This window comes from Gorilla gorilla, chromosome 19 (assembly GCF_029281585.2).
Source record: "Gorilla gorilla gorilla isolate KB3781 chromosome 19, NHGRI_mGorGor1-v2.1_pri, whole genome shotgun sequence".
Lineage (NCBI taxonomy): Eukaryota > Metazoa > Chordata > Mammalia > Primates > Hominidae > Gorilla > Gorilla gorilla.
In genome coordinates, this window is record NC_073243.2 from 52,798,844 (window position 1) to 52,812,101 (window position 13,258).

The following is a 13,258-nucleotide window of genomic DNA, read 5'->3' on the forward strand; positions in this document are numbered from 1 at the left end:
ATACAGTACCCCTCTCCCCTCAGTTAGGCTATGTATTTGTCTTTTCCACTGTTGTTCAGTAAGTTCCAATGGTTCTACCTTGAAATAGGTAACAGTCTTTGGAAAAAGTCATTCTAGGTTGTACAAAGGCTCTATGTGTACAGTTTGTCACAAGTAACAAAGCTTCTTTCCAAAATTTAAAAAAAAATAGTGTGTATTTGTTTTGGTATTTTTTTTATTTTTCAATTTTTTGCAAAGCAATATAGCAACAATTGTGATTGTAGAACTTGCCTGAGGTTGTGATCACAACCATCATAAACATCATTTGCATATCAGTAAGAAAAACAAAACAGGAGGGGATGAGTTCTTACAAAAAAAAAGCGGATTCTAGAGATTTCACTCCATCTGCATTTCTCCTTTCGTGCAAGTTCTTCTTTAGCTTAGCTGACTGCAATCTTGTTTTCTTCCAGGAAGTGAGGAAACTGGTTTTGGGAATGCTGTCAGTAGCACCTGGTTTTTCCACATCTGCACTGATACCTGATTGGGAGCCATCCATCTTGGAGTAGGTGAATCTGCTACTGCAGCATCACGGCATTGGCGAACTTCTTCTGGCAGATGGGGCAAGAATGCTGCGTCTTAATGGATGTGTTTGGTTCAGTGAACCCCAAGGTGTGTCTTCAGGTTACCTTTGGTAGAAATGACTAGGCCACATATCTCACACTGATATGATCTCTCCCCTTTGTGGATGCAGTAATGCATCTGAGGGAGCTCTGGCAGCTTAAGACTTGGTCGCAAATGAGACATTCGTTGGGGTCGGTGGTCCCATTCCCGTGGAAGCCACCAGTCCTTTGGGAATTATGTTTGGTCCCACCCCAGGATGTATGGGTCCACCCTCACTTTCTGGAGAAGGCCCAGGCTGCAAGTTGCTTGGCCGGGGGCCACCCTTGATGTCCTTGGGGTTAGTCACCAAAGAGGGATTCTCAGGTAGCTCTACCAAGGGGGTTACGAGGACAGGTTTGCTGTCTAGAGAGAGACTTGATTCATCTACAGGGAGGGGTACAGAGAGTGCATAGGGGATGCCATTGCCTGTGGCCACTTTGTCCTGGAGCTCGGCCAACAGCTGGGGGTTTGCCTTCACCTGGGGATGTCAGCAAAAGTGCACCTTGAGGTCGTTCTTGGTGGTGAAACGATGACCACAGACAGAGCACACGAATGGTCTCTCTCCAGTGTGGGAGCGGAAGTGGATCTGCTAGGAGCTATCAGTCCCGAAAACCTTGCTACAGCACTTACACTTGTGCTTGTAGAGGACAGCATCATCTTTGGACTTGACATCCACCACGGAGATGTCCGGTGGCTTCCCTTCCCTTCCCTTGGTTGGGTCTAGCGCCACAGTGGAGAAAGGGCTCTGGAAGAGCAGCGAGCCCGGGGCCTGAGGATGTAAAGCACTGGGGAGGCGGAACATGACGTTTGGGAGCAGCCGGGTCCCATCCGGCTTTGGAACAAAGGGCGTCAGCCCTGGGGACAGGGAGCTGGTGGCAGAAGGGATGCCGGCGTGAGGTAGCTTGGCTTGTTTCAAGGCGTCCAGAGACAGACCCTGGCTTCCAGCTTTCTGGCTGAGCAAAACCACAGCTGCAGAAACCTGCTGGGACATGTGGCTGCCCAAGGTGTTCAGGGTGTCGGCCCTGCCCCGCTGGAGTGCAGGCGCGAGAGGCTCATGTGTTCACCGGGATGCGGATCTGCTTGGTGAGCTGGGTCTGCTGTAGCTGCTTCTGCTGTTACAGACACAGTATCGGCTCGAGGATGCTGTTGGCGCCAGGCACAGGGGCAGGCAGGGCATCTGCGCTCCGCTGATTCACAGCCACCTTGGTGCCCCATAGTGCCTGCAAGGACACGTTAGTGTTGGCCACTTTGCCTTTGGGTAAATATCTTATGTACTCGGGGGTGGGTGACAGGGCCGTCTCTGTCTTTAGATACGGCCAGCTTCTCCTTCATGTCTCCTGAGCTGCTCCCATTCTCACTGTGGCCATCCTCACTGCTTGGACTGGGTGGCTGGTGGCTCAGTACAGCTTCAGAGTTGTCTTCTGAAGGCACTGGGCCCTCGCCATCATTCATGATGAAGACGGGTGGATTTTTAGTGCAATTTTTCTTACGTTCCAAGAACTCAGAGATGCTAAAGAACTTTTCTCATAGACTTGCGTTTTCTCATAGACTTGCATTTTCTCCCACCGAGCACCAAGCTCCCCCGCCGCCGACACCGCGGGGGCCACATCTACAAACTCCGGGGGGGTCGGCTGCTGCGGCTGCTGCTCGCCCTGGTCCTCCTCCGAAATGATGTGCTGGGATTTCGCGTGCTTGGGCCTCGACATGGTGCGAGCAACCAGGCGCCAGGAGAGCCGCAGTTATTTGCTCTCTCTGCCACAAATTCCAGAGTTGGGAAATTTACCCACCTTCCCAGCTCATTTTCATTCTGACTTATGTGGACACTCCCTCTATCCCCAGAAGAATACTTTTCTGTACTGCCAAAAATATACTGTGATTTGAGAATCTTTCTTTAACAAAATTCACGTGTTTATTAGTTTTCCACAAATCTTCCTGTCTATGGCTACCTTACCGACTCCAAGCCCCCGCCGCAAATCAAAAGTATAAGTATTAGAAAAGTAAACCTATAAATATGACAAAGATGTAAAATGGCCAGTTTTGTCATAGGCCAGTTCTTAACATTGACAATCCTTCTGCCAGTGTATTTTATTTTCTGCTATTCTCTTACATTTGTTTTTCACGAGGACCCATAAGAATACAGAAGAAGAAAATTTAGATCCAAAGGACTCTCAACCAACAGTGGTGTTGGGACACTATTTAGTTTTTTCTACGGCTGGAAAAGGAGAGCTCATGTGGATTTTCACAGCTTCCTTAAAAATGCAGGACTATGACTCCAAGCTCTCAAAATATCTGGAGGGAGAGCTGTGAGCATACTGGAGAATTCACTGAGAAATCTGGGCTCAAAGGAGAACAAATTATCATTCCCTAAAAAGAATAGGAGTGGGCATCTGGGCACTGGTAGCTTGCTTTCTAAGAAAGAAATTGTTCTGCTTTTTGAGTAAGGCAAGACAGAGCCATAGGTGAAACTCTATACATACCACTAGGAATGAATTAAACATTTATATCAGATATGCTATATAGTGCATCTCTATAAATATATTTATTGATTATCCTAAATCATATTATTTTAAACAGTCAAGGGTTTTAGTTAACAAAGATAAGTTTTTTTAATTCTACATAGAATAAAAGACTAGAATTCCTTCTTAGGTAGTATCCCATTCCCACATGCCTTACAAGTTGGATCTTGGAAACCATGATGCTCTTACCACTCCTTTGCTGGTGCTGGAGACGATTGCAAGTGCAGCTACTGAAAGGAAAATTTTAACTGTGAAGCATCAAAGTTGCCTGGATCTTCACAGCTCTGAAGCAGAATCTATTGTTGTTTTGTTGTGCTTTTTTTGTTCTGTTTGACAACATTTAGACAAAGTTTAAGAAGACAAAAAGTAGACAAAAGACAAAGACTAACAAAGGAAATCCAGAAAGACCATCCAAAACAAAGACTCTCTAGTTCCAAGTCCTTTTTATTTCTATATAAACTCGAGGCATTCAGTCACTAGTCTTTTATACTTGTGTCTTCTTGACTTGAAATAAAATGTGTCATGCTAAGAATCCAATTACTTGACCAGAGACAAAATTTCATTAGTCACCAAAGAGCGATAAAATACTGCTGTGTTCAAGGAGGTTCAAACATGTTGTCATCTTTGCAAACTCAGCAACAGTCTAGACTATGTAACCTCTTGTTATCAGAAATCAGTCAGGGAAACTCCTGGAAGAAATAAATCCCTCATATGGCTTCAGTCCCACCTCACCTCTCAACACCATCATGCTCTCCACTCCAATCATTAGTTTTATTTCAGTTCTTCAAATACCGCAAGACTTCTCTTATGTCCAGGTCTTTGAATATGCAGTTGCTTCTGGGTAGAATATTCTTCTACTTCTCACTTTATTCATTCCTCTTTCAGATCTCATATCAGTATCACTTCCCTTAGGGAGTCCTGCCTGGGTCCCTCTCACAGCATATCACCTAGCAGAGCACTACTGCATTAATAATTCATCACTTAATGTGTATAGGCCTTGCTAGACTCTGCATTTCATGGAAGAAGGGGCTGTCTCTATTACCACTCTATCCCTGAAACATAATACAATTCCTGACACTCAGGGTCACTCATAAAGATTTATTGAATAAATAAATTGACAGAACACTTAGATGTGCAACTAAGACATAATCTAACATCAAATTAATATAGGACAATTCTATATGGGCTGGTGGGGTCAAGAGTCAGCTAGTGACCACAAGCACAAAAACAGCTAAATTTCCACAAGTCCAAGAGCAAGGAAACTCTTTAGCCCTTGATGTCAAAAACCAAATATCAATTTGGAAAATTGTGCCACTAAATCAACCAAGAAAGTTGTTTAAAATGCAAGAAATGATCAACTATAACTCAATTTAAGGAAAGTCCAAGAAGTTGTGTGTGAAGCATTTTGGTTTGTTCTTGGTTCACTTTCTTTCTTTTTTTGTTTGAAACTGAGTCTCGCCCTGTCACCCAGGCTGGCTGGAGTGCAGTGGTGTGATCTCGACTCACTGCAACCTCCAACTCCAGGTTCAAGCAATTCTCCTGCCTCAGCCTCCTGAGTAGCTGGGATTACAGGCATGCGCCACCACGCCCACCTAATTGTTTTGCATTTTTAGTAGAGACGGATTTCACCATGTTGGCCAGATGGTCTCCATCTCTTGGCCTCATGATCTGCCCACCTCAGCCTCCCAAAGTGCTGGGATTATAGGCGTGAACCACCGCGCCCTACCTCTTGGTTCATTTTCAAAACACCATGTGGGAGTCTTGGCATATTGAAGCAAACATGATAGATTAAAAGTAGAAAAGGTGCACAAATATTAGATCAGAAAATAAAGGCAAGCAAGTCAAGCCTTTGGAAAAGCAATTTTCAGAAGGGCTAGAAGAGGACTCTAAGTGTTCAAAAGTGGCCTAAAAGTGACCTGGAACAGGAATAAAATAAAATAAAGGCAGCTTACTTTATTGATCATTCAGTACATGCTTTGCAAGGTGATAAACATTTTGTAAGCATTGCCTCTTTAGTCCTCAGAACCCCCTTGTAATAAGGTAGGTAGGCACCATTGTACTCTCACTTTATAAGCAAGGTAACTGAGGCTCTAAATGGTTAAGTAATTTTCCTAAGCTTATATAGATAGCGTGAAAACCCATATTCAAATCCATATTTCTTAAACTCACTGCACTGCAAATTACCCAAATCTAAAATTCCTGCATCCCATTTCTTCTAAATCCAAATCAACATCTGCCCCCTCAGTGACACTTACAACCACCCTGCATTGCTTTCCCAAGTGTTCTGGTGAAAACACTCAGGAAGAGTCAGTTCTCCAGAGCAGCCACAGAGCATTCCATAAAGAAACACAAAGAAGAGCTCCAAAATTTGGTGAGCCAGCTCTGTGGGCATAGCCTCCTGTTGAGGCTCAGAATGAGAATGCATTAGTAAAATATTTAGTTTTTTTTAATTCTGCACACATGTCATTGTGTGTGAGTGTGCTTCTATGTGTGTTTGTGTACATATATATGAGCCTAAATGCTCTGGAAGAATTCACACCAAACTCTAACAGTGGTGATTAATGGGAATGGGTATAGAATTAGAAGCAGGAATTAAGAAGAAATGTTTCTTTTTAGGCTTCATACTTCTATCATACTCATAATTTTTACTAGGCAATTAAGTCATATTTTAATTTTCTTAAAAGGCATCTAGCTCATGTTTCTGCTGGATAAGAGAATAATCTTATATTAATTGCAGCTATGACAGGTAGCTCTCTCCTCTTACCCACCTGCAGTGCTGCACAGCCTCCTGATACTTTTCCAGGGGATACTCCCTTCCTTATTGCTGCTGGAGCAATTTCAGCCTATTGTATTTTTTCCTTTCTTCATGTACTAACTTCTTCGATCATAGCCACTAAGACCTCATTTAATTTGGCTGCAATAAACATATTCTTAACTGCTCCCAGAATACTTCAGGGCACTATGATCTCTTTGGCCACAAAAATTTGACTCTAACTAGGGCTCAAAGATATTCTCCCTTCAAATAAGTGGCCCATACCAGTGATAGCAATGGGTTCTATCTAGTCCATTAAATTTCATGTCAACTCACCTGTAGGATTAAACCTGAAATTATCTTTAATTTGTCTGTCTTTCTCGTTTCCTAAATATCCAGATTCTGCTTCCCCACATTATCATTTTATTAAATACACAATTGACACATGAATATGCTCTTTATAAAAGAGGAAAACCACACAGAAGTATATCAAAAAGTAAGACCCTCCCTTGATTTTTTCTCTAATTGCAAAGTTTGTCACTAAAAATTGTTTGTGTGCATCCTTCCAAATATATTCCAATGTGTTTGTAACATAATTGCATAATATTGTTTTGTGACTTGCTTTTTTCATTCCTCCATTCCAAATATATTTCAGGTCCTTTCAAGTCAGCATATTTGGCTCTGCTTAATTTCTTTTCATGGTTTCATGGTATTTATGGTGTGACCATATCCTAATTAATTTAAGCTCTACTGTACTGATGGAAATCTGGAACATTTCCACATTTAAACTCTTACAAACAAGGCTGCAATGAACACCCTAATACATAGATCTACATACACATTTTTAGTTTTTCTCCAGAATAGTTCTTAAAAACAAAATTCTTATTTATTGTCAATTTTGATAAATATACCAAATTGCCACCTAAAAATGTGTCACAATTGTTTCAATCTCTAGCTTTATGGATATTTTTATATATGAAGTAAGAAGATAACCCAAGAGTTCCTGCATTCCTTGTGGAGTATTCTTCCTTTTCAAAATTGCCTTAGTGCAATTCTCATTCAGTCAACTTTATGATCAGGCTTTCAAGTTCCACTAAATTTTTTTGTAAAGCAAGCAAAGAATGAAGAACTGAAGTTCTTGCTTCCTTGGGCTTGCACTCACTGTGTGTTCCACCCTGTAAGAGAAGCAGCCAGCACCCTGGAACAGCAGACCTCTGACCTGGTGGGCACCAGGGTCGGGAGGGCCAGCTTCATCCTCTTTACCTAATGTCACACTCAGGGCAGCCTGGACAAAGGGCTCTCTGGATCCCAGCTTGGCTCTCTGGATCCCACCTTGCCTGTGGACTTCAGGTGAGAATGGCATCAAGGGTCTCAAGGAGCAAGACAGAGTGGGCTATGATGTCAGCCTGTCCCTATCGTCTATGCGAGCCTAGGGAAGTCACAGGCCCCTCCCTCATTGGTTGGTAATATGAGTTTCGCTACTGTAACTGCAGAGGCTTGCTATAAGGACTAGAGATAGTGTCCGAAGAGTCTAGCAGAGTACCTGGAGCAGGTTAAGTGTACAGTGGTTCAAAAAAGACAGGGGGACCTGTTTTCACTCATTTTCCATCAACCCCTTTAGGAACCTAGAATCCAGTGATTTCTCCTCTCCACTCCTCACCCCTCCCTACAACTCCTCTGTGAAAGCAAAGTTCACCCTGACATCAGTCATCACTTGGTGTGAATGTATTAGGGGCAAGGGGCTATGAAATCTGTGTCTCAGGAATGACCCAGGCCAGGGAACCTAAGCTCTCATCATCTTCTCCCAGCCACAGCCTCAGGCGTTGAACCCTTCACTGTCTTAAATTGTTCTCCTGTCAGACTATTTTCCCCATCTTCCTGTCATTCATTCATTCATCCATCGAATGCTTAGAGAGCATTTGCCCCGTGCCAGGTACCATGCAAAGCTTGGGGGATGCGATGGAGACCCAGTGTCCACCCTGCCTTCAGGCGAGGGCAACCATTCCCCTCTCCATTCTTTTGCACAAGCACGTTTATGTGGCTGTGGTCTAGGATCTCTTTTCAACATGTTTCTCTCTGCTGCCTGCCACCGTCCCTAGCCAGGCTTCCCCCACCTCCCCTGCATATCCTGCCTCCTTCACATACAGTTGTCGTGCTGTGAAACTGTTAAAGGGCTTCTGCTAGCAAGCATCAAGGACACAGCCTTAATAATCATGTTCTTTAAATCAAATCAGCATCAAGGACATAGTATTGAAGAGCCTTATGCATTAGAATCACTTCCCTCGAGAAACTTTGCTGTTTGAAATCATATCAGGAACTGCAAAACCAAAATAAACCAGCTTTAACCTAAGACAGATGGAATGCTGAGTGTGTTAAAGCAGCTCTGTCTTGGTCTAGGAGTCCATCAGTTTCCTTGTCAGCACTTCTGTTAATCAGAACCATCTGTGCTTCCCTAGTAACATGTATTAGCTCTGCTCAAGCATAGCTGGGGGAACTGTTCCCAAATGCAGGGCTCACTTGACTGGCAAGTTTAATAAATTAATGTTTGTTTTCCAGAACTCAGGTCTGTTATCTTACCAACAGTGCTTAATCTCAGTGTTTCCATGGACTGGAGTCCCTCAAGTCTTTCATGGTTGGATGACCAAGATGAAACAACTAGACGTGCTACTAAGAGATTTTTCATGTGAGGGAAGGAGGACCCAGACAAAGAGATGAAAGGAGGTTGGTGAAGAGTCTCCACGCTAGACCTGAACATGATACAATTCTATTTCCAGTAAATGTGACCAACAATCCTGTCAAGCTCCCATCTCCTATGGGATGAGAAGCTCCTGAAATAATATCTTAGACTACCTCATAACTTTTCAGTCACATACTGTCATGAAGATAGATTTATTTCATTATTTAAGACTCAACTCAGTTCATTTTAAAACTGCAGGCTTGGCTAGAGATAGTGTCTGCAGTGGCTCACACCTGTGATCCCAGTACTTTGGGAGGTCGAGGCAGGTGGATCACTTGAGGTCAGGAGTTCAAGACCAGCCTGGCCAACATGGTGAAACTTGTCTTTACTAAAAATACAAAAAAATAGCTGGGCCTGGTGGTGGGCACATGTAATCCCAGCTACTCAGGAGACTGAGGCAGGAGAATCACTTAAACCCGGGAGGTGGAGGCTGCAGTGAGCTGAGATGGCACCACTGCACTCCAGCCTGGGTGACAAAGTGAGACTCCATCTCAAAAAAAAAAAAAAAAAAAAAAAAACACTTCAGCCTTGTCTTTGAGTAAAAGCTATGAGGGTGTATAGTGGAGGAAGTGTATAGTGGAGAGTGTACAGTGAAGTAAGTATGTCTTATGAAGGGAGATATGGCATGTCCTTATCCCTCAGCTGACTCAAGATCATGGCTTCATGCTCTCCCTCCTACTTCCATGGTCAGGAAAAAACTAAGGCCTGAATAGTTTAAATCAAGATCCTTGCTCTTTACCTGGTCTAAGTGCTTCTGGAATACATGCATGCTGTGAGAGGAAGGGGAAAGAGAGAGATTTCATGCACATTTCATTTGTGTATGTCCACTTTAAAGGGAACGCGGTCTCAAGAAAAACTCAAAATTCACTGTTTGTAGGTGTCAAAGAATTAACATTTTCTAGGTAAAAAAGTAATGCCACCGGCAATCATTTATGAGTATTTGCCAAATGTCTGTTAGGCAAACCTCTAACACATCAGATCCATTCTCTCAGTAAATCTATCTGATTCAACAAAAACTGTGTCCACATACACTGAGTGTGCAATTGTTCATATCATTGTCTGCTTGTGACATTAAAAGCATAAAGCAAACCATGAGTTCAGCCTTATATATTATGTAAATAAGATTGGATTTATTCAGTATGACTGAGGGTACTAAAAATAACATAGCATTTGTCACTGGAATCTGCAGGCAGGCAGCTCAGAATGTTCACTCACAAGTAAAGGCACAACAATGAGACATGCCACTAGTACCAATCCAAATCAGAAGTGTTCACTCGTGAGAAATATTTTCATGATGAAACAAAAGAAAGAGCAGCTAAGAAAATTTGACTTCGGCTTAACAAGCAATCCAAAAAGCCCTGCTCAAAAGATGTTTAATGGTGGAATCTTTTTTATTCTGGTGGGTTATTCAATTCTGAGCTAAAAGTGCACCTTGAATGATGGATTAATAGCTATGAAGGACACGAGTCTAGATTGACATAGAAATGAGTAAGGCAGACAGAATACGAACAGATACACAAACACATATACACACCAGGATGTTGGGAAACGGGCCTGGAAGAGGCCAGAAGACAGGGAAGATAGCACTAGACTGATTTCTTTTGAAGAATTACGGGGAAAAGGAAGCACTGATGGAGTAAAAAGGAAAAAACCCTGCCATGGAGGCTACATTTGACCTTGGTTCTTGGTTCCCTTCACCAGTAGGTTGAATCAGTGTGGAGCTTTTTAAAAACGTCAGGCTGCTGAGTGATCTCTTGCTTTAAGGCTTCTGTTGCCATGGGAACAGTCATCCTCTATTTTCTGAAAGGTGGTTAATAACTGGATATGAGAGTAATCAGATTCTGTCCCAAACTTGAATTAAGCTCACTTCTGTCTCTGATACTGCCACCCTGGGTGTTATTACCGAAAATTCAGAATATGTTGGGAACTAACATCCAGAAAAATATACTAGGTCTATTCCAAGAATTGATTCAGATTCCTTGGTGTGGGTCTGTGAGATATGACGACAAAATCATGATGCCTGTGTTTGAGTGCGAGTGCGTGTTTCAGCAAACAAACCAGAACTTGCATAAAGAAAAGCACTCTGTGTCTTGCAAAGAAAACGAGGGGTATGTGCTTAGTCCAACACTGCTATCACTGTTGGAAACTTTTCTAGAACTCTTCTTTTTGATACTATCTTCACAGCCCCTTTAAAAGCCACTCTGGGAAATCCATTTCCTAACCTTGTAGACATGTCTTATGCAGTGAATACATAATTTTATGCCAGTGCCAATGGCCACTGTGATTCCAGAGCAAGAAGGAGTGAACTATTTTTATTTAAACTAGGAGCAGAAGCCACAAACCATCCTTAAAAATTACATCTATGGCCAGGTACAGTGGCTCACGCCTGTAATCCCCAGCACTTTGGGAGGCCAACGTGGGCAGATCATAAGGTCAGGAGATCGAGACAATTCTGGCCAACATGGAGAAACCCCGTCTCTACTAAAATACAAAAAATTAGCCAGGTATGGTGGCACGCGCCTGTAGTCCCAGCTCCTCAGGAGCCTGAGGCAGGGGAATCGCTGGAACCCAGGTCTCCAGAAGTTGCAGTGAGCCAAGATCGCGCCACTACACTCCAGCCTGATGACAGAGGAAGACTCCATCTCAAAAAAAAAAGAAAGATTACATCTACACAGACCTATTGGGATAGCTATTACTCAAAAACTAGAAAATAATGAGTGCTGGGGAGGATGTGGGAAAATTAGAAACCTTGTGCATTGTTGGTGACAACCCAAATGGTGCAGCCACTGTGGAAAAAGGTGTAGAGTTTCATTAAAAAACTAAACACAGAATCACCATATAATCCAGCAATTCCACTTCTAGATATATATTCAACACATTGAAAGCAGAGACTTGAACAAATATTTGTCCACCAAAGTTCACAGCAGCATTATTCACGATAGCTAAAATGTGGAAACAACCCAAATGACCATTGACAGATGAATGGATAAACAAAATGTGTTATAAGTATATATTGGAATATTACTCAGCCTCAAAAAGGAATGGAATTCTAATACAATTCTACAACGTGGATAAACCTTGAGGACATTATGCTAAGCCAAACACATAAATTAAGCCCAACAAAAGGACAAATATTGTATGATTCCACTAATATGAGGTACCTGAAATAGTCAAATAATTCATAGAGAGAGAAAGTAGAATGGTGATTGCCAGACACTAGGGTGAGTAGGGAATGGGAATTATTATTTAATTGGTACAGACCTTCAGCTTTGGAAAGTGAAAAGGTTCTGGGGATGGATAGTGATGTTGATTGCACAACAATGTGAATGTACTTAATGCCAAGGGATTGCACACTTAAAAATGGGTAAAATGGTAAACTTTATGTTATGTATATTTTACCACAATAAAAAAATTTCTATAAAGTCAAAGCCAGGAGTATCTTAATTATCTTCAAACCTGCCAATTCTCAGTCAATTTCTCACCTTCACAGCTGATACACACAGAAGTTCTCCAGGACCAACTCAAACATTTGAAAATAAAATAGTTTTCCTGGCACCCTAGGCCGGATCCTGGTTTGCACTAATAGAAGAGAAAAGCAACCTCACAGTAACAAGACTCAGTCCTACGTGGCATTGCCAGATTTAGCAAATAAAAACATACAACACCCACTTAAATTTGAAATTTAGATAAGCAACAAGTAATTTTTTGTATATGTGTGTCCTAAATGTTGCATGAGACATAGTTACACTAAAAATTTTTGTTGTTTTGCTAAAGTTCACATTTAAGTGGGCATCTTGTATTTTATCTGACAACACTAATCCTAAATGAAATTGCTTCTGGCCAACAGCATCATCTCTTGCCTTTAAACACTGACTCAAAGTCTGCCGCTGCCTGAGTCAGCTGCACTCGGGCATAAACCACACACACTGTTATCAGACCTTCTAGTTCAGAGAGCAGAAAATAAAGCACAGATCTGGTCACAGCCATTTTCTCCCATTATGCAATAGTCAATATATGTCCAAAATCTGCCACTTCAGCCCTTGTCCTCAGCCTTGGGGATAAGTTATATTCCATCCTACCCATTAGCTCAGCTCTCCATGAGGTCTGGAGCCTAGACTAGCCTGGTGGATTGTATCAATCCTCCCTAATTTCTCATTAGATTTAGAAATATCACATTGAAAAGCTGTTTACCACATCATTTCAAGCTCTCTTATATAAATATGTTCATGATGATATCCAGTGACAGGAAGGCCATTTTAAAACTATCACCACCAAGTTTTTCTGTAAATACACCCCCTGCGTTATTAAACAATTAGTATAATTGTCAAGTATACATCATGAAAAGGTCATTACAGTCTTCATTTTATATCTAAGAAACACAACAGTCACTGGCTTTCTCAGTCAATAGTTCACTCTAAATCCATCACTTACTTCTCTCCACCTGCCTTTCCAACCCCCTGGGATGCTTCTTTTCTTAAAATCTGGTGCCATAATTGGGCATGTGTGTGTTTCCTGCCTTGATACCACTTGTTTGTTTTCTTGGGTCTGATAATCCCTATTGTTACATCTGTAAAAAGGAAATATTCAAAAACATATGAATGACACTAATATGGA

At 42.1% G+C, this 13,258-nt stretch overlaps 1 pseudogene; it reads right to left on the reverse strand.

The window, feature by feature from the left end:
• Positions 1 to 554: 554 nt before the first annotated feature.
• LOC101134217 (sal-like protein 4) lies at positions 555 to 2,345 on the reverse strand (annotated as a pseudogene).
• Positions 2,346 to 13,258: the final 10,913 nt, after the last annotated feature.